This window comes from Dendrobates tinctorius, unplaced genomic scaffold, assembly GCF_039654945.1.
Source record: "Dendrobates tinctorius isolate UK_male_01 unplaced genomic scaffold, ASM3965494v1 ptg000229l, whole genome shotgun sequence".
NCBI lineage: Eukaryota > Metazoa > Chordata > Amphibia > Anura > Dendrobatidae > Dendrobates > Dendrobates tinctorius.
The window spans coordinates 5,210,600-5,231,914 of NW_027361896.1; the positions used below are offsets into that span (position 1 = coordinate 5,210,600).

Consider the following 21,315-nt stretch of genomic DNA (forward strand, 5'->3'; position numbering starts at 1 on the left):
GGGAAATTCAGATATTTACATAATATACTTTGAAAAGTCATAAAATGTTTGCTAGTTTTATCATTTTGTTTGCCAGTTTCAGGCAGCATTGCCAAACTGGGCAAAGCTAAGGAGGAGTCGCCAAAGTTAGATGGGAAGTTGCGACAACCACCCGTCAAATCTATCAATACTGGTGGCGGTTTTATTTTGCACCAGAAATGTTACTGCATGCCATGACTGGAGTAGCATTTCTGACAAAGCGCACACCACAGAGAAAATGCACCAAATTCATTAAGTGGTGTGTGCCTCTTAATGAATTCTGCAAATCCTGCTCCAAATCAACTGTTCATTAACCCCTTTCTGACATCTACCGCACTATCCCGTCCATGTGCCCTGGGACTTACTGCCCATGGACGGAATAGTACATAATCCCGATCGTCCGCGCTCATGGGGGAGCGTGGCTGATCGCAACTGCGTGTCAGCAGCTTCTCACAGCTGTCACCCGGCACTAAGTGCCAAAAGCGGTGACTGATGGTCACAGAGCAGGCAGAGGTACAGACAGCCCCTCTGCCTTTTGATTGGAGACCCCGCAGCATGACGAGGGATCCCAATCGCTCCCATGGTAACCCGATGTTGTCATGACGACATCCGGTTTACCAGAGCTGAGAGACTTCCTGTCATGCGCAGTGCATGTCAGGAATTCTCTGAGGTCAGTGTGCACAGAGTGCAGGTCTGCATGCCATATAAGCGATCAGACTGCACAAAATAAGTGGGACAAAGTATAAACGTAAGCATTAATTTAAAAAAGAAATAATAATAATTGTAAAAATATATAAAAAAAATAATAAATAAAATCAATCTTTATTTAATCAATAAATAAATATTTGATTAAAACAAAATCTAAACCATAAAAGTACACACATTTAGTATCGCCGCATCGGTAAAGACCCGACCTATAAAAATGTCCCACTAGTCAACCCCTTTAGTGAACACCATTAAAAAAAACAAAAACAATGCTTTATAATCATACCGCCGAACAAAAAGTGGAATAACACGCAATCAAAATGACGCATATAAATTATCATGGTACCGCTGAAAATGTCATCTTGTTCCGCAAGTCGAGCCGCCATACAGCATCATCGGCGAAAAAATAAAAAAGTTATAGCTCTCAGAATGATGCAAAAATTATTATTTTTTATATAAAATCGTTTTTATTGTATAAAAGCGCAAAACAAAGATATAAATGAGGTATCGCTGTCAACGTACTGACCCAAAGAATAAAACTGCTTTATCAATTTTACCACACACGGAACGGTGTAAACGCCCCCCCAAAAAAGAAATTCATGAATTGCTGTTTTTTGTTCATTCTGCCTCCCAAAAATCGGAATAGAAAGTGATCGAAAAAAGGAATGTGCCCGAACATGGTAAACGTCAACTCGTCCTGCAAAAAACAAGATCTCACGTGACTTTGTGGCCAAATATGGAAAAATTGTAGCTCTCAAAACGTGGTGATGCAAAGACTATTTTTGCAATAAAACGCGTCTTTTAGTGTGTGACAGCTGCTAAACATAAAAACCAGCTATAAAAACCCTCACACACGGTAGTGAGATCCTGGCCTTAGGGTTGGGAATAGGGTTAAGGTTGGGATTAGGGGTGTGTTGGGGTTAGGGTTGGAGATAGAATTGGGGGGTTTCTACTGTTTAGGCACATCAGGGGCTCTCCAAACGCGACATGATGTCTGATCTCAATTCCAGACAATTCTGCTTTGCAAAAGTCAAATGGTGCTCCTTCCCTTCCGAGCTCTGCCATGCGCCCAAACAGTGGTTTACCCCCACATATGGGTTATCAGCATACTTAGGACAAATTGCACAACAACTTTTAGGGACCAATTTATCCGGATACCCTTGGGAAAATAAAAAATTTGGGGTGAAAAATAATTTTTGTGAAAAAAATATGATTTTCCCTTCCCCCATGATGGCACACATGAGAGAGGATCCGCCCAGTCAGGACAGGAACCCTACTGAAAATAAAAGGGCGGTACCTCTTCCTCGTTTCAGTTGGGTTTCCTGCCCTGACCTGTGTGCTGAAGATGGCGGTCACCAAGTTACCTGCCCACTCCCGTCCCGGCATGGAAGAACAAGCAAGGCCTGTGCTCTGGGCTTTGGGGGATGGAAGCGCTGTCCGCGGGTCCCCGGGGGGGCTCAGCGTCCAAGCGGGAGTTGGTGCAGCATGGTCAGGAGTCCAGGGCTCTTCCTATAGAATCATAGAATAGAATTGTAGAGTTGGAAGGGACCTCCTGGGCCATCTGGTCCAACCCCCTGCTCAAAGCAGGATTCGCTAAATCATCCCAGACAGATGTCTGTCCAGCCAATGTTTGATGTCTTCTAGTGAAGGAGAACTCCCCATCTCTCGTGGCAGCCTGTTCCACTCATTGATCACTCTAACTGTGAAAAGGTTTTTTTTTAAATATCTAATTTGTGTCTCCTCCCATTTAGTTTCATCCCATTGCTTCTAGTCTTTCCTTGTGCAAATGAGAATAAAGATGATCGTTCTACAATGTGACAGCCCTTGAGATATTTGTAGACAGCTATTAAGTCTCCTCTCAGTCTTCTCTTCTGCAAGCTAAACATTCCCAAATCCTGCAAGCTTTCCTCATAAGACAGGGTTTGCAGACCGGTCACCATTCTGGTCGCTATTTTCTGAACTTGCTCCAATTTGTTGATGTCTTTTTTAAAATGTGGCGCCCAAAACTGGACACAGTATTCCAGATGAGGTCTGACCAAAGAGGAGTAGAGGGCAATAATGACTTCATGTGATCTAGACTGTATGCTTCTGTTAAGACATCCTAGAATTGCATTTGCCTTTTTTGCTGCTGCATCACACTGTTGACTCATATTCAGTCTGTGATCTATTAGTATACCCAAGTATTTTTCACATGTGCTGTTGCATAGCCCTATTCCTCACATTCTGTATATGCTTTTTTCATTTTTACTGCCTTGCGCGTGACGTCAGATGTGCGTGACTCGGAAGCAGCTTCCCCTCCTGGAGCTCCTGGCTGCCGTGCAGCCCTCCCCCTCTGCCAGCATCCAGGAGATCCAGGAGGGGCAGCCGCTTCCGGGTCGTGCACGTCTGATGTCACGCGCAAGGCACGCTGGGAATGGGCGTGCCCGCGTGAAGTCGGGGGCGGGCACCGGATCCAAGATGGCGGCACCCATGAAAAAAACGCCGGCTGGCAAAAACCATCCTGGTGGCGTGGTGGGGGAGGGGCCATTGATGGGCACCGGAGGAGTGGATGTGCACAGGGATGACCACAGAAGACACACTCATGCCCAGAGCTTCACCATGGAAGTGGGGCAGGAAGAACCACAGCAGCAGCAACCATTACAGCAGGAGCTCTCACCAGATGCCTTGCCGAGCCACCAGAATACCAGGAGTAGCCACTCAAGTGGTAGGAGCGGCAGTCATCCTGACCGACCCTTCAATGTCCAGAAGGGATGTCATACACACATCTGATCAGCCTCCGAAACCGGGTTCGAGAAAGTCTAGCGGCAAAACAAAGAACAGAGAATGTGCCTTATGCAAAAACACGCTGGCAGTTCAGTGGCAGAAAAATCTCTACACTGACTGTATTGATACGACCATACAGGACGAGACCCCTGACTTCCATCACTAGCCTTAGGGATATAATACAGAAGGAAGTAAAAGGCTCCTTAACCCCTTTCTGCCATCAGACGTACTATCCCGTCCATGTGCCCTGGGACATAATTCCCAGGGATGGGATAGTACGTCATAGCGATCAGCGGTGCCCACGTGATGAGCGCCGCTGATCGCGGCCGGGTGTCAGCTGATTATTACAGCTGACACCCGGCACAATGTGTCAGGGACCGCCCCCGACACGTTAACCCCTTGTACACCGTGATCAAACACGATCGCGGTGTACCGGGGGTTAAAGGGAAGCATCGGCAGGGAGGGAGCTCCCTCCGTGCTTCCCTGAGCCCCCCACGGCAGCGCGATGTGCAGCGCTGCTGCGGGGGGCTCTTTCCCCACAGGCCCCCCGGATCCAAGATGGCGACGGGGACCTTCGGGGGCCTGTAGGGAGTTGACTTCCTCACTGCCTGCAAAGCTCAGGCATGAGGAAGTCTGCAGCAGTGCCTGTGACAGATCACTGATCTGTCACAGTGATCTGTGATGTGACAGATCAGCGATCTGTCACAGGACAGTGATGAAAAAAAAAAAAAAATATTCCCCAATAAATTCATTTTTTGAAAAAAAAAAAAAAAATAATAAAAAGTACACATATTTGGTATTGCCGCGTCCGTAACGCCCTATAAAACGGTCTCATTAGTTAACCCCTTTAACGAACCCCTTAAAAAATAAAAAAAAAACGAAGCAAAAAGTAATGATTTATTATCATACCACCGAACAAAAAGTGCAATAACGTGCGATCAAAAAGACGCATATAAATATCCATGGTACCGCTGAAAACGTCAGCTTGTCCCGCAAAAAACGAGCCGCCATACAGAGTCATCTGCAAAAAATAAAAAAGTTATAGCTCGCAGAATAAAGCGATGAAAAAATAATTATTTTTTATATAAAATAGTTTTCATTGCATAAAACCGACAAAACACAAAAAAAGACCTAAATGAGGTATCGCTGTAACCGTACTGACCCGAAGAATAAAACCGCTTTATCAATTTTACCACACGCGGAACGGTGTAAACGCACCCCCCCAAAAAGAAATTAATGAAACGCTGGTTTTTGTTCATTCTGCGTCCCAAAAATCGGAATAAAAAGCGATCAAAAAATGTCACGTGCCCGAAAATGGTACCAATAAAAACGTCAACTCGTCCCGCAAAAAATAAGACCTCACATGACTCGGTGGGTCAAAATATGGAAAAATTATAGCTCTCAATATGTGGTGAAGCAAAAACTATTTTTACAATAAGAAGCGTCTTTTAGCATGTGACAGCCGCCAAACATAAAAACCGCCATAAATAGTAAATCAGACCCCCCCGTTATCACCCCCTTAGTTAGGGAAAAATAATACAATTTAAAAAATGTATTTATTTCCATTTTCCCATTAGGGTTAGAGCTAGGGCTGAGATTAGGGTTAGGGTTGGAGTTATAATTGGGGGGTTTCCACTGTTTGGGCACATCAGGTGCTCTCCAAATGCAACATGGCATCTGATCTCAATTCCAGCCAATTCTGCGTTGAATAAGTGAAATGGTGCTCCTTCCCTTCCAAGCTCTGCCATGCGCCCAAACATGTAGGGTATCAGCATACTCAGGACAAATTGCAAAACAACTTTTGGGGTCCAATTCAATTTCTCCTGTTACCCTTAGGAAAATAAAAAATTGGGGGCAAAAATATCATTTTTGTGGAAAAAAAATGATTTTTTTATTTTCACGCCCGGGCGTTATAAACTTCTGTGAAGCACTGGGGGGTTCAAAGTGCTCACCACACATCTAGATAAGTTCCTTGGGGGTCTAGTTTCCAAAATGGTGTCATTTGTGGGGGGTTTCCAAACGCGACATGGTGTCCGATCTCAATTCCAGTCAAAAATGTCAAATAGCGCTGCTTCCCTTCCGAGCTCTGCCATGCGCCCAAATAGTCATTTACACCCACATATGGGGTATCACCGTACTCAGGACAAATTGCACAATAACTTTTAGGGTCCTGTTACCCATGGAAAAATAAAAATTGGGGGTGAAAAGATCATTTTTTTGTGGAAAAAATATGATTTTTTCATTGTACTGCTGTACGTTATAAACTTCTGTGAAGCCCTTGTGGGCTCAAAGTTCTCACCACATATCTAGATAAGTTCCTTGGGGGGGGTCTAGTTTCCAAAATGGGGTCACTTGTGGGGGGTTTCCACTGTTTAGGTACATCAGGGGCTCTCCAAACGCGACATGGAGTCTGATCTGAATTCCAGCCAATTTTGCATTGAAAAAGTCAAACGGCGCTCCTTCCCTTCTGAGGTCTGCCATGCGCCGAAACAGTGGTTCCCCCCCACATATCAGGTATCAGCGTACTCAGGACAAATTGCACAATAACTTTTGCAGTCCAATTTCTCCTGTTACCCTTGGTAAAATAAAAAAAATTGAACCTGAAGTATTTTTTTTGTGAAAAAAAGTTATATGTTCATTTTTTTTTTTAAATATTCAAAAAATTCCTGTGATGCACATAAAGGGTTAATAAACTTCTTGAATGTGGTTTTGAACACCTTAAGGGGTGTAGTTTTTAGAATGGTGTCACTTTTGGGTATTTTCTATCATATAGACCCCTCAAAGTGGCTTCAAATGTGATGTGGTCCGTAAAAATAAAATGGCGTTGCAAAAATGAGAATTCGCTGGTCAATTTTTAACCCTTATAACTTCCTAACAAAAAAAAAAATTTTGGTTCCAAAATTGTGCTGATGTTAAGTAAACATGTGGTAAATGTTATTTATTAAGTTTTTTGTGTGCCGTATCTCTGTGATTTAAGGGCATAAAAATTCAAATTTGGAAAATTGCAAAATTTTCGCCAAATTTCCGCTTTTTTCACAAATAAACGCAAGTTATATGAATGAAATTTTACCACTAACATGAAGTACAATATGTCACGAGAAAACAGTGTCAGAATCACCGGGATCCATGGAAGCGTTTCAGAGCTATAACCTCATAAAGGGACAGTGGTCAGAATTGTAAAAATTGGCCCGGTCATGAAGGTGCAAACTACTCTTGGGGCTTAAGGGGTTAAAGCCAGCCCTTAACAAAACGAGAAAAAGACGCAAAGTGGATTCTGATTCAGAAGTCTCTCTAGTGCAGGAAGGTCGGGAAAGATCCCTGTCTCCCTCTGTCTCCTCCTCTCCTCAGTCCACAAAATCCTCAATGGACAGCGATATAGGGGGCCGACAATGTTTTCCAACTGAGGCTGTAGAAAGACTGGTCAAAGCAGTCAGGTCTACAATGGGCCTTAAGAAGGAAAAAACACCTAGGTCATTAGAGGACATTATGTTTGGAGGGTTGGTAGAGAAAAGAAAATGTACTTTCCATGTCAATGACAAAACAAAGGCTTTAATTCAGAGGTCTCAAACACGCGGCCCCTGAGGCAGTTATCTGAGGCCCGCGGTGCACCACATGTCTCACTCCTTGAAGCAGGTAGAAGGGGGAAGGCACGCATTCAGGGGTGTGCGATAGCTGTTCTGTGTACACAGGAACTGGGATGAGGTCACAGGAGGTGGAGGAGTCAGGGGTCACATGATCAAGGGCCTCAGTGTCTGCAGGAGGCTGCTGTCTGTGCTGGTTGCCATGGTGCTGGATGCGGGTAAGTTTCTGTGTGAGGTCAGGAGGGGTTTACAGGGTGGATGTAGCAGAGCCGTGTGTGTACGAAGTGTACAAAGTGTACGGAGCGAAGCCGCGTGTATATAAGGTGTACGGAGCGAAGTCGCATGTGTACACAGCGGAGCAGTGTGTGTACGAGGTTTACGGAGCGGAGCCGTGTGTGTACAAGGTGTACGTATCGAAGCCGTCTGTGTACAAGGTGTACGTAGCGAAGCCGCATGTGTACAAGGTGTACGTAGCGAAGCCGCATGTGTACGAGGTGTACGCAGCGAAGCTGTATGTGTACAAGGTGTACGGAGCGAAGCCGCGTGTGTACGGAGCGGAGCCGTGTTTGTACAAAGTGTAAGGATCAAAGCTGCGTGTGTACGAGGTGTGTGGAGCGGAGCCAGATGTGTACAAGGTGTACACAGCGGAGCCGCGTGTGTACGAGGTGTACAGAGCAGAGCTGTGTGTGCATGAGGACCGAGGTGTAGGGAGCGGAGCCGTGTGTGTACGAGGTGGACGGAGAGGAACTGTGTGTGTGTACGAGGTGTGCGGAGCGGAGCCGTGTGTGAATGAAGTGCACGGAACGGAGCCGCGTGTGTACGAGGTGGACGGAGAGGAGCCGTGTGTGGACGAGGTGTGCGAAGCAGAGCCGCGCGTTTACGAGGTGTGCGGAGTGGAGATGTGCGTGTATTTTGGCATGGGGAGCACCATTTGAAAGTTCGCACCAGGGCCCATAACTTTGTAGTTACGCCACTGCTCACGCTAGAAGAGGGGAGTGCGCCGCTCCGTAGTGGCTGTGACCCTGCGTGATGACATCCCTCTGGCGCTGTGTAATGACATCTCGCCAGCGCGCAGAGAGCGGAGGCGTGACTTCCCCCCATTGCTGGATTTTGCAGGTGACTGTAGCTGTGCATGTACAGCGAGATGATAGCGCCGGCTCACATGCAGAGCCGACACTATCATCCGCTGAGGTAAGCTGTACATCGCAGCTGACAACCTATTTGAACGGCCACGATCGGTATTAGCACCGATCGTGGTTGTTTAACCCCTTAGATACTGCCATCAATTGGGGCTGTATTAAGTTTGAAAGGAATGCGGCCCGCCAGCTTATAATTTTTTTTTATGTGCGGCCCATTTACTCTGCAGAGTTTGAGACTCCTGCTTTAATTGATAATGAATGGAAAATGCCAGAGAGGTGGGGTGCCTTACCTTCTGCATCAAAGAGGAGGTATCCATTTGAGGGAAAGACTCCGAAACTTGGGAAAAAAATCCCTAAAATTGATGGTGCCGTGGCTAGGTCCTCAAAAAAATTATCCCTACTATTAAAGAACTCGTGCGTGCTGAAGGACCCACTTCATAAAAAAGCAGATGGCTTCTTGAGACACATCTGGGAAGCGTTGGAAGGGGGAGTTAAAACCGGCAATAGCTGGCACATGTACCGCCCGTGCCCTCATGGTCTGGCTACAGCAGATAGAAGATCAGATAAGGGATAAAGTTCCAAGGGGCGAGATCCTTACAAATATGACATTAGTGCATGGAGCAGCAGCTTTCTTAGCAGATGCCTCGGCAGATTCTGCAAGATTAACAGCAAGAGCGGAAGGCTTGTCCAATGCGGTAAGACGAGCCCTGTGGCTTAAAGGGTGTCTGGGGGATTTGCCATCCAAACATAGACTCTGTTCCATCCCATGTGATGGTCAATTTAGCAAAAAATTTGAGGAAATTTTGGAGCATGTAGGGGATAAAAAGGCTTTCTCCGGTTTCCTGGAGAGTCCCAAAAAACATACTTTCGGAGAAGATTTAACAGAGGTCGTCCCCCAGGAGACAGGAAAAATGGGGACTTTAAGGAAAAAAGAGGATCAGGCTACATGTTCAAAGGGCCCTCTATGTCGTCCAAAAAAATCTCCCCAATGACATCAGGTCAGAGGTAAGGGGAAGGCTTTCTCTCTTCCTCTTTGCCTGGGTAAGCATCTCCACCAGTACATGGATCTTAAATATAATCAAAGACGGTTTAAAGATAAAATTCATCCGTCCACCCAGGCAAACTTTTATAATGACACCACGAAGGAAGTCCCAGGAGGAACAACTGGCCCTGGAGACAGAGGTCTTGGAACTAGTACAAAAGCAAGTCCTACAGGAAGTCCCAACTCAGGAGGAAGGAAGGGGGTTTTACTCCCCCCTCTTTTTGATACAAAAACCAGATTGTTCTTGGAGAACCATAGTCAATCTAAAGAAGCTCAGTCAGTGGGTAGACAATTGCTCCTTCAAGATGGAGTCAATCAATACGGCTATAAAATTCTTGTTCCAGCACTACCTCATGGCAGTAATAGACTTAAAAGATGCCTATTATCATATCCCAATCCATTGGGAATATCAGAAGTATCTGAGGGTAGCACTCTATGTCCAAGGTCAGATCAAACATATCAGTACACAGCCCTTCCGTTCGAACTATCTACTTCCGCTATCACTTTGGTGAAGACCCTGGGAGCTGTAATGTCGTATCTTCGATCCCGGGACATAGTGATCGTCCCATACCTGGATGACTTCCTTGTGGTAGGGAGGTCAGAGATTCACTGCACACACCAAGTGAAGGAAGTAATGTCAACTCTAATAGAGCTAGGATGGATAGTAATTATTCCCAAGTCAAGATTAGCGCCAGTAAAAGTGCAATCATTCCTAGAGTTAATACTGGACTCTGAGCAGCAGCTCTGCCTCCTGCCAGAAAGCAAAGTGGCCAAGGGGCCAAGCTTGTACAGCAATACAACAGCCAGCAATGACACTGAGGAACGCAATGTCCTTACTAGGCTCATTAACATCATGTATATCGGCTGTAGGGTGGGCACAGTTCCCCCTAAGACAGCTGCAGTGGGAAGTCCTGTCAGCACAGAAACAATTGAAAGGACATTTAGAAGGAGAACTATATCTTTCCTTGGCTGTAAGGGATTCCCTGATCTGGAGGACTGTAGAGGAGCATCTGTGGCAAAAACCAGTTGAGGACATTATCACAACCGACACAAGTGCTACAGGGGGGGGGAGCACACCTGAGATCCTACTCAATACAAGGAACCTGGTCCTCGCTAGAAAGGAATCACAGTTCAAATGTGAAAGAACTGTGCACAGTGGAAAAGGTCTTGAGACATTTTATCCCCTTGCTTCAGGGCCGACATACTTGAGTCATGATGGACAATCGAGCAGTGGTAGCTTACATCAACCACAATGGGGGAACGAGACCTCGGGGCCTCAGGGAGTTGTCAACTCTACTGTTCCAGTTAGCAGAACAGCACCTGTTATCTCTCACGGCACTACATGTAAGGGGCGTAGAAAACATACAAGCAGACTTTCTGAGTCGCAGACACCTGAGACAGGAGGAATGGTCCTTAAACCCCCAGGTTTTCCAGCAAACAGCACAAGCTTGGGGCAAATTAGAGATAGACCTGTTTGCCACCGCACACAGAAAAGTCAGAAAGTTCTGCTCCCTAAATCCAAAAGAACATACATTTGCAGTAGATGCCCTACAAATACCCTGGAAGTTCTCCCTGGCCCAAGCGTTCCCTCCGATGAGAGTGATTCCGATAGTAGTCCGGAAAATCAGGGAAGATCAAGCGAGAGTAATTCTCATAGCTACATTTTGGTCGAGGAGGCCATGAATCTCCCTTCTGAGGCTCATGCCAGTTACAGATCCATGGATCTTACCAGAGGTTCCAGACCTGCTAACCCAGGGACCAGTGGTCCACTCTCAGGTGAAGGGCATCCATGTGGCAGCCTGGAATTTGAGAGGGTGCTACTGAGTTGCCAGGGATTCTCACCAGGGTTAGTCTCCACCCTGTTGAAGAGTAGGAAACCTATCACATCCAGAATGTACAGTAGAACATGGAAAAAGTTCCTAGACTTCCTGGGAGAACCTTTAGGAGATGTAGCTCCAGTGGGACCTATCCTAGAGTTTCTACAGGCAGGGCTGCAAGTCGGGTTAGCAGCTAGCACCCTCAAAGTCCAAGTTTCAGCTCTGGGGGCCCTATATAACTGCAACCTAGCGTCCAATAGGTGGGTGTCCCCATTCATAAAGTCTTGTAGTAGGTCTAGGCCGGTCATTATCCCGAAGATGCCTCCCTGGGATCTGAATCTAGTCTTGGAGGCTTTAACCAGAGACCCCTTTGAGCCATTACAGGAGTTGTCACCAAAATTACTCACACTTAAAACAGTATTACTGGTAGCCTTAACATCAGCCCGTACAGTGAGCGACCTACAGGCTCTGTCAGTTTGCCCTCCATATACTCAAATTTTTGATGACAGAGTGGTTCTAAGACCAGTTCCGGCCTATCTCCCCAAGGTAGTCCTTAAGTTCCATAGGACTCAGATCACCTTACCATCATTCTCCAATAATCCTAGGAACCTTGGGGAGCGAAAGTTCCATACGTTAGATGTGAGGAGTTCCATACTATAATACATGTCAGTGACTAGTCAGTGGAGGAAAGATCAGTCCCCGTTTGTAGCCTTTCAGGGTAGTAGAAAAGGGCACAGGGTAGCCAAAAGTACCATTGCCAGATGGATCAGGGAGGCCATTATGTTATCCTACTCTGCGAGTGGCGCTCTGGTTCCGGAAGGCATCAAGGCTCACTCCACCAGAGCCGTGGCTACCTCCTGGGCAGAGAAGGCTGAGGTATCGATTGAGCAGATTTGTAAAGCCGCTACCTGGTCCTCACCTTCGACCTTTCTCAAACACTACAGACTATATCTATCTTCATCTACTGACCTAACCTTTGGTAGAAGGGTACTACAAGTGGTGGTCCCTCCCTTAGGTGTTTCATTCTACACAAGTCTCTTACGTGTGCCGTCATGGGAAAACACCAAGGTTACTTACTGGTAGCCAGTTTTTCCGGAGCCCATGACAGCACCCGTATAATCCCCCCCTTATCACTCCTTTGGTGTGAACTATAGTTTGGGTGTCTTTTAGTTAATATAATGTGATGATAGTTTTACCATGTGTACTAACCAGGGAGGCTTCTCATGCTCTGTAAACCAACTGAAGCGAGGGAGAGGTACCACCATTTTATTTTCAGTAGGGTTCCTGTCCTGACTGGGTAGATCCCCTCTCTCATGTGTGCCGTCATGGGCTCTGGAAAAAACGGCTACCGGTAAGTAACCTTGGTGGTTTTTATTTTTGCGGCTCTACATTATAAACTTCTGTGAACCACTTGGGGGTTCAAAGTGCTCACTACACATCTAGTTAAGTCCCTTAGGGGGTCTACTTTCCAAAATGGTGTCACTTGTGGGGGGTTTCCACTGCTTAGGCACATCAGGGGCTCTCCAAACACGACATGGCGTCCGATCTCAATTGCAGCCAATTTTGCATTGAAAAGTCAAATGGCGCTCCTTACTTTCCAAGCTCTGCCATGCGCCCAAACAGTGGTTTACCTGCATATATGGGGTATTAGCGTACTCAGGAAAAATTGTATAACAACTTTTGGGGTCCAATTTCTTTTGTTACCCTTGGTAAAATAAAAAATTGTATCTGAAGTAAATTTTATGTGAAAAAAGTTAAATGTTCATTTTTTTAAACATTCAAAAAATTCCAGTGAAGCACCTGAAGGGTTAATAAACTTCTTGAATGTATTTTTGAGCACCTTGTGGGGTTCAGTTTTTAGAATAGTGTCACTTTTGGGTATTTTCTATCTTGTAGACCCCTCAAAGTGACTTCAAATATGATGTGGTCTCTAAAAAAAAAAAAAAAGGTGTTGTAAAAATGAGAAATCGCTGGTCAACTTTTAACCCTTATAATTTCCTACCAACATTTTGGTTCCAAAATTGTGACGTAAAGTAGACATGAGGGAAATGTTACTTATTAAGTATTTTGTGTGATATATCTGTGATTTAAGGGCATGAAAATTCAAAGTTGGAAAATTGTGAAATTTTCAAAATTTTCGCAAAATTTCAGTTTTTTTCACAAATAAACCCAAGTCATACCAAAGAAATTTTACCACTATCATGAAGTGCAATATGTCACGAGAAAACAGTGTCAGAATCACCGGGATCCATGGAAGCGTTCCAGAGTCCAGAGTTATTACCTCAAAGGGACAGTTATCAGAATTGGAAAAATTGTCCTGGTCATTAACATGCAAACCACCCTTCGGGGTAAAGGGGTTAAGAATTAATCCCTGGTGTGTGTAGAACAAGCGATCAGAAAATTGCCGCTTCTAATGTCCCATGGAGACAAGGGAAGCTAGTAAAAAGTAAAAAAAAAAAAAAAAAAAGTTTCTAAAAGTATTAAGAAAAAAATCACCCCTCCCATTCAAAATCACCCCCCCCATTCGCCACATTCAAAATAAAACAAATTAAAAATACAAATATTTGGTGCAGCTGGGTTCAGAATCGCCTGATCTATCAATATATAAATAGAATTAAACCAATCGGTAAACTGCATAGCGAGAAATAAAAATCAAAACACCAGAATTATGTTTTTTTTAACTTTCGATCAAAAGATCGCATCTACACCAAAATGGCATCAATAAAAACGTCAGCTCGGTGAGCAAAAAATAAGCCCTTACCCAGCCCCAGAAAACGGAAAAAAAAAAGATGCTACTCGTCTCAGAAAATGACTTTTTTTTCACAAAGTTTGGATTTTTTCACCACTTAAATAAAAAATAACCTTTACATATTTAGTATCTGCAAACTCGTAATGACCTGGAGAATCATAGTGGCAGATCAGTTTTAGCATTTAGTGAACATGGTAAAAAAAATTTTTTTTTGAAAAATTGCACTTTTTTTGCTGTTTCACCGCACTTGGAATTTTTCCCGTTTTCCAGTACACTATGTGGCAAAATCAATGGTGTTGTTCCAAAGTACAATTCGTCCTGCTAAAAACAAAGCCTCACAAGGCCATATTGATGGAAAAATTAATGGCTCTGGGAAGAAAAAATGGAAACTTAAGAAATGAATAACCCAAGGTGTTGAAGGGGTTAACTGTATTTGTAGTTTTCAGTTAATGAGATTCTCATGCTTCAGTGTGGCATGTGGGGTGACTTTATGTGGTGCTCTGATTACATATGCAGCAAAATGGGCTTATGACAGGTCACCGATTCTTCAGTGACCTGCCTCTTATTTCACATAATGCTTAATATTAATCTGTTAATATTAATCTGTTGATAATACTCTTCATATGTAATATTGTTGGTAATACCTATAATATTTTCGCTATTGTGAGGCTATGAAAAGCAAAAAAAAAAAAAAAATTACATATAGAAAAATTGCACCAGCTACTGCACATGTGCCACCATTCTGTTGAAGGAAAAACTAAATTTGGCGATAGATTCTATAGCCAAATTTTTTTCCCTCCAGCAAAATGGCACAGGTGGCGCTTGCACAGTAACATTTATCACTCTGCACCTAGTGATGACTATGCAAGGAGGAAGTGGGAGAGCACCTCCACCTCACTGTCGAACACACAGGAGGTCAGAGTGATTCGACGGAGCTTGCGCTGAATGCAGCGCCCATAGAAGGAAGGAAAAGATATGTAGTGTGCATGATGTGCAGGACGCATGCACGGGATTCCGGCATCATAACTAACGTGCATGGGAGTGGGGTAGTATTACCGTATTTTTCAGACTTTAAGACGCACCGGACCATTCTGGGAAGTGGAGAAGAGTCGCCTTAAGCTGATCGATCGCTGGGACTTGCCGGGTCTCTCTGTTTGAGGACATCGCAAAACCAGGGATTGGAGAAGCAGGAAGCTCATCTGCATATTTCCGGTGCATTCTGGGAAGTGGAGAAGAGTCGCCTTAAGCTGATCGATCGCTGGGACTTGCCGGGTCTCTCTGTTTGAGGACATCGCAAAACCAGGGACTGGAGAAGTAGGAAGCTCATCTGCATATTTCCGGTGCATTCTGGGAAGTGGAGAAGAGTCGCCTTAAGCTGATCGATCGCTGGGACTTGCCGGGTCTCGCTGTTTGAGGACATCGCAAAACCAGGGATTGGAGAAGCAGGAAGCCTGCATCAGCAATATGGAAGAGAAGAAAATCCACATGGTCACCTGCAACACATTCTACATGTTTACGGATCTTCCAGCCCAAAAACTCAACTTTACCTGTCAGAAGTGCAAACTTGTTGCCCTCTTTGAGGAAAAGGTGCAGGGACTGGAAGAAAGAATAGCAACATTGAAGGTAATTAAAGAACATGAGGACTTCTTGGATGAAGCAGAAGCAACCATTCAGGATTTAGAAACTGAGAAAAGCTTCAGAGAACATACAGAGGCTGAAAAGTGGAGCCTTGTGACGAAAAGAAGCAAACGGATTAAGTGGTCATCACCACCCACACAGCTTAGCAACCAATATGAAGCCCTCATGCTGGAGAACGAAAATGGCACAGCTCAGGATGATACCGTATCTACAAGAGAAGACACACTATCAACAAAAGTTACTCTGTCAACAAAAGCGGAAACAAATGACACTCAAAAACACTCACGAGCAACAAGCAGTGTATTCGGAAAGAAAAGAAGAGTGGTAGTTGTGGGCGACTCACTACTAAGAGGCACGGAGGCAACTATCTGCAGGCCGGACATAACCGCACGAGAAGTATGCTTCCTCCCAGGAGCAAAAATCAAGGATGTGGTCAACAGGATACCAACTATCCTCAAATCCAAGGACGACTACCCTTTCCTACTGATACATGTAGGCACAAACGACACGGCAAGAAATGACCTACCAACTATCTGCGAAGACTTTGAAATTCTGGGGAAGAAAATAAAGGAACGGAACGTACAGGTTGTTTTCTCATCAATCCTCCCAGTCGATGGCCATGGCATCAGAAGATGGAATAGGATAATAGAGGTGAACAACTGGCTACGACGGTGGTGCAGGCAGCAAGGATTTGGATTCTTGGACCATGGCGTGAACTACCTCTACGATGGACTTCTCGCAAGAGATGGGATACACCTCACAAAACCTGGGAAACACACATTCACCAGAAGACTTGCCACACTCATCAGGAGGGCTTTAAACTAGAAGAAGAGGGGATGGGAGGAAAAACAGCAGACAAGAACATGCAGCAGAAGGACAAACTAATCAAAGATACTAGATGTGGTAAAGAGGACCCAAGACAGGGTACTCAGAAGGAAGCTAAGAAAAATGAAGCAAAAAACTTCTTTCCTGCATGCTGACCAACGCAAGAAGCCTGACCAATAAGATTGAAGATCTGGAGTTGGTAATGTATGAGGAAAAATACAACATACTAGAAATAACTGAGACATGGTTAGACGACAGCTATGCCTGGGCAGCTAACTTGCAAGGATATGATTTGTTTAGGAGGGATCGTAAAAAAAGGAAAGGGGGTGGAGTCTGTCTATATATAAAGTCCACTTTAAAGCCCACACTAAGAGAAGATATACAAGAGGGAAATGAAGAGGTGGCGTCTCTATGGGTGGAGATACAAGGAGAGAAAAGTAATAAAATCCTCATAGGGGTTTGTTATAAGCCACCAAATATAACAGAAACCACTGAAAATATATCATTGAAACAAAGCAGCAAATCACAATGAGGTGATAATTATGGGGGACTTCAACTACCCCGACAGACTGGGAAACTAAAACCTGCGTATCTCAGAAAGGAAACCAATTTCTGTCAGTAACCAAGGATAATTATCTGTCACAACTTGTGCAGGGCCCAACTAGAGGGACAGCCCTTCTGGACTTAATTTTAAGCAACAGGCCAGATAGAATAACAGAAGTACGAGTCGATGGGCACCTAGGGAACAGTGTCCACAATATAATACAATTCTACTTGTCCTTCAGAAAGGTGCCCTGGAAGGGGGTTATGAAAACGCTGAATTTCAGGAAAGCAAAGTTTGATCAGCTTAGAGAGGACCTTCGCAGAATTGATTGGAACAATGTCCTCAAAAATAGGAGCACAGAAAATAAATGGGAAATATTTAAATCAGTTTTACACACCCACTGCGAGCTAGCCATACCGTACAGAAATAAAAGGGCTAGGAACAGGAGAACACCAATGTGGCTAAATAAGGATGTAAAAAGGGCAATAAATAACAAGAACAAGGAATTTAGGAAGCTAAAACAAGAAGGCAATGAAGAAGCATTAAAAAAGTTATAGAGAAAAAAATAAAATGTGTAAAAAAACAAATACATTTAGCAAAAGTGGAAACTGAGAGACTCATTGCTAAGGAAAATAAAACAAACCCCAAACTATTCTTTAATTATATAAACAGTAAAAAGATTAAAATTGATGGTGTCGGCCCTTTAAAGAACAATGAGGGTGAAATCATAGAGAGCGATGTGGGAAAAGCAAATGTTTTAAATACTTTTTTGTCAACATTGCTCACACAGGAAAAGGATTTGCCAGGGGAAATGCAGAGTGATGATGTAAACTCCCCATTAAGTATTACCTGCCTAACCCAGGAAGAAGTGCAGAACCCCCTTAGTAAGATTAAAATTGACAAATCACCAGGCCCTGATGGCATTCACCCTCGGGTTTAAGGGAGTTAAGTAATGTGATAGACAGGCCTCTATTCCTTATATTTAAAGCAGGGCTGTGGAGTCGGTAAGCCACAGTTGCGACTCCGACTCCTGGATTTTATCAGGCTCCGACTCCGACTCCTTCATAAATGGCCAATTCATAACAACAAATTTACTGTTGTAAAATATTAAACATCGTGCTTATTCAGTTTCTCACCATCATATAAGTAATCAGACCACTTAGAGCAAAAACTACATTTATTAGAATACAATTAGAATATAGCAAATAACTTTTATAAACTTTTCTAAACTGTAAGTAAATATGCAATAAACACTTTTATGCAGTTAATAAGAAGAAATCTATAAATTTGTCCTCAGAAAAAGTATTGCCTCTGTCAGATCCTCCTTCATGGATGCCCTCAAATCTGATCTAATTATTTTGAGAGCAGAGAACAACCTCTCTACACTAACTTGTGTTGGTGGCAAAGCAGTAACCACTCGGGCAACATCTCTGACAATGTCAAGATACAGAGGAATCGCTTGTTGCACTGTTATTTTTGATGAACGGTCAAATTTCTCAATTTCTTTTAGTACACATGAAAAATTCTACTGAAATGTACTGGCTGTGTTCCTTGATGGGGATGACTCTTCTATGCGGGAACGCTTTGCACGGTCCTTGTGATCCAAATATTTTTCGAAATTAAATTCTTCATCAGTTGATGATGAGGGTGAAGATGTGGCAGGACGACCAAATTCTTCTTGTTCCTCCTGACTGTTCTGCAACCCTTTCATCCTTACTGCTATTTCAAACAGAGCTTCTTTTCCTTTACTTAGCTGTTGATCATCTAGAAGAATCCGATGCATTGGGTTTACATAAACAGCTGCCAAAAGAATGTTATTTTGTAATAGTAGCTCCTCTCTCCGTTTCATTGATGTAGCAATGCCACTTGCAATTAACCCTCCTCTTTGGGACAGGCGAAACATCAGGTTCTTCCACTCCTTTAAGAAAATACCTGGAGTTAAGTCCTCTGCTTGTAATTTTTTAGTCACTGTAAATGGGTGCTCTAGCAATTTTTCCAGCTCAGTCACCTGATTCCACTGACTTTCATTTAGCGTCAGTTGAGGGTTAGCCATGTCTACAAGAAAGGTTTTCAGTTCAACCAAGCGCTGAATCATTAAGTAAGTACTGCCCCATCGTGTGGCTTGATCAATAATTGCCCCTTTTCCAGCACGTCTCTTCAAAATTGAGTCAACTTTAGGGGTTCTGGCAACAGTAGCCAATTTTCTCACCTTGCCAATCAGTGCAGCAGCATGTCCTTCTTGCAGACTGTCTCTTATAGCCAGCTGTAGCGTATGCACAACACAGCGCATATGATGAATGAAAGAACATATTGACATAGTTTCAACAAGATCATCTAAACTATCATGTTGCTGTTCATCTGAAGCAACTTCAGTTTGCTCCTCAGTTATAATACTGTGTTCCTCTATTTCAAACATTTGTGTCTGTGGACCCAGGATGTTCTTCTAGCTGCTGGTCACCATCATTACTCTCATTCATTAGCTTAATAGTACTTATCATATTTGAAGCATTGTCAGTTACGACAGAAAGAACTTGCTCTTTTTTTAAGTTCATAGTCTTGCAGAACCTTTTCCACCAAGACCTGGAGAAACTCACTGGTGTGATGAGCTTTGGTGTCTTTTACTGCCAATGTCTTGGTAACTATTTCATTTTTGTCACAAACAAATCGGACATTGATGGCAAAATAGTTCACTCTGTGACGTGTGCAGGCATCCATTTTAAGAAACAGAAAGCGTCCCTTGAGAGTTTTTTTTAAGTTCTTCCTTTTGTATAAAAGCTTCTTCGATTACTAATTTTCTAATACTCTCTCTCTCCAGAGAAACACCAAGCTTGCTGGCCATTTCCCCATTCAGACACATAAAAGCTGGTCGTGAAAATAATGAAATAGGCACACTATCCTTTACAACAAGCTCTATGATCTGTTTTTTAAATGTATCTACTGTCATTGTCACAGTAACTTTGTCACTGACAAAATATCTTGCAACTGATGGCTGCAAAGTTCTCTGCTCCTTTGTTTGGCTGGAAGAGCTGGGCACTGGTTCATTGGTTTGGATGCAGTCTTTCTAATCCACTGCTTTCAGTACTTCTGGATGAAAGCGCTGTAAATGTCTCTTTAGATTAGAAGCTCTGGTAGGAGCATTTTTATCTTTGCCTGAATATGCACTCATCTTGGCTTCACAGCATTTGTTTTCGTCTGGATCATTTGTCATACACTTTATTATTTGTCAACTTTATTCTCATTTGCACAAGGAAAGACTAGAAGCAATGGGATGAAACTGAATGGGAGGAGACACAGATTAGATATTAGAAAAAACTTTTTGACAGTTAGAGTGATCAATGAGTGGAACAGGCTGCCACGAGAAGTGGTGAGTTCTCCTTCAATGGAAGTCTTCAAACAGAGGCTGGACAGACATCTGACTGGGATGATTTAGCGAATCCTGCTTTGAGCATTGGACCAGATGGCCCAGGAGGTCCCTTCCAACTCTACGATTCTATGATTCTATGACAGACATAATGTTTTCTATCTTGAGTGATGGTGAAATGTTCAAATACAGCTGATTTAATGTGATGCTTCTTTGACATTCTCAGGTTTTTAATTCTGCATTCACAATCCAAATGACAATTGTTTTTCCTAAAAACAATTGTACAAAATTATTGCCAGGTCGTACAACTGATATAGTGGTCAGTAATACTGTTATTATTCCTCATGTAATCACAGTTAACTGATGCAAAGTTTGTTGAAAGGATAATACTTCTTACAATCTTCCTCTTCTGAGTAGCAGGCAGCTGTGAGATGCTTGGAAGACGCACACCTAGTATGATCTAGTCTAGAGGAGGAGCTTTACTACTAAGAATTTGCAACACATTTTCACTCTCAGTTTCATACATTGTAAGTAGGGGGGTTGGGGCAGCATGAGGTTAACCAAGTATAAGATTAGATAAGGGCAGTGGAGAACAGTGACACACAAGAAGTAAGAAATGTCTCTATCTCCAGCAGAACTGCTTATCACTGTTGTTCATAGTTTGATAGAACATATATATTTGAGTAACATTTATAAAATTCATATGAAAGTTCAATTATGAAATATTAATACATTTTTTTTAAAGCTGGAGTCGGTACATTTCTACCGACTCCAACCAAAACTAACTCCGACTCCACGACTCCGACTCCACAGCCCTGATTTAAAGACTCTATAGAAACAGGGTCTGTTCCTTTTGATTGGCGGCAAGCAAATGTGGTACCAATATTCAAAAAGGGGTGTAAAAGGGAACCTGGAAACTATAGGCCGGTAAGCTTAACATCTGTTGTGGGTAAAATTTTTGAAGTGTTTCTAAGGGATACCATTATGGAATATCTCAATGTTAATAAATGTTTAACTCCATATCAACATGGATTTATGAAGGATCGCTCCTGTCAAGCTAAAATGATCAGCTTCTATGAGGATGTAAGCTCTCAAGTGGACCAAGGAGAATCATTGGATGTCATTTATCTTGA

General features: G+C 43.4%; 1 protein-coding gene across 1 annotated transcript in view; it reads right to left on the reverse strand.

Moving 5' to 3' along the window:
- Nucleotides 1-21,315, reverse strand: part of TRIO (trio Rho guanine nucleotide exchange factor) — a 2,342,529-nt gene that overhangs the window by 2,227,258 nt on the left and 93,956 nt on the right.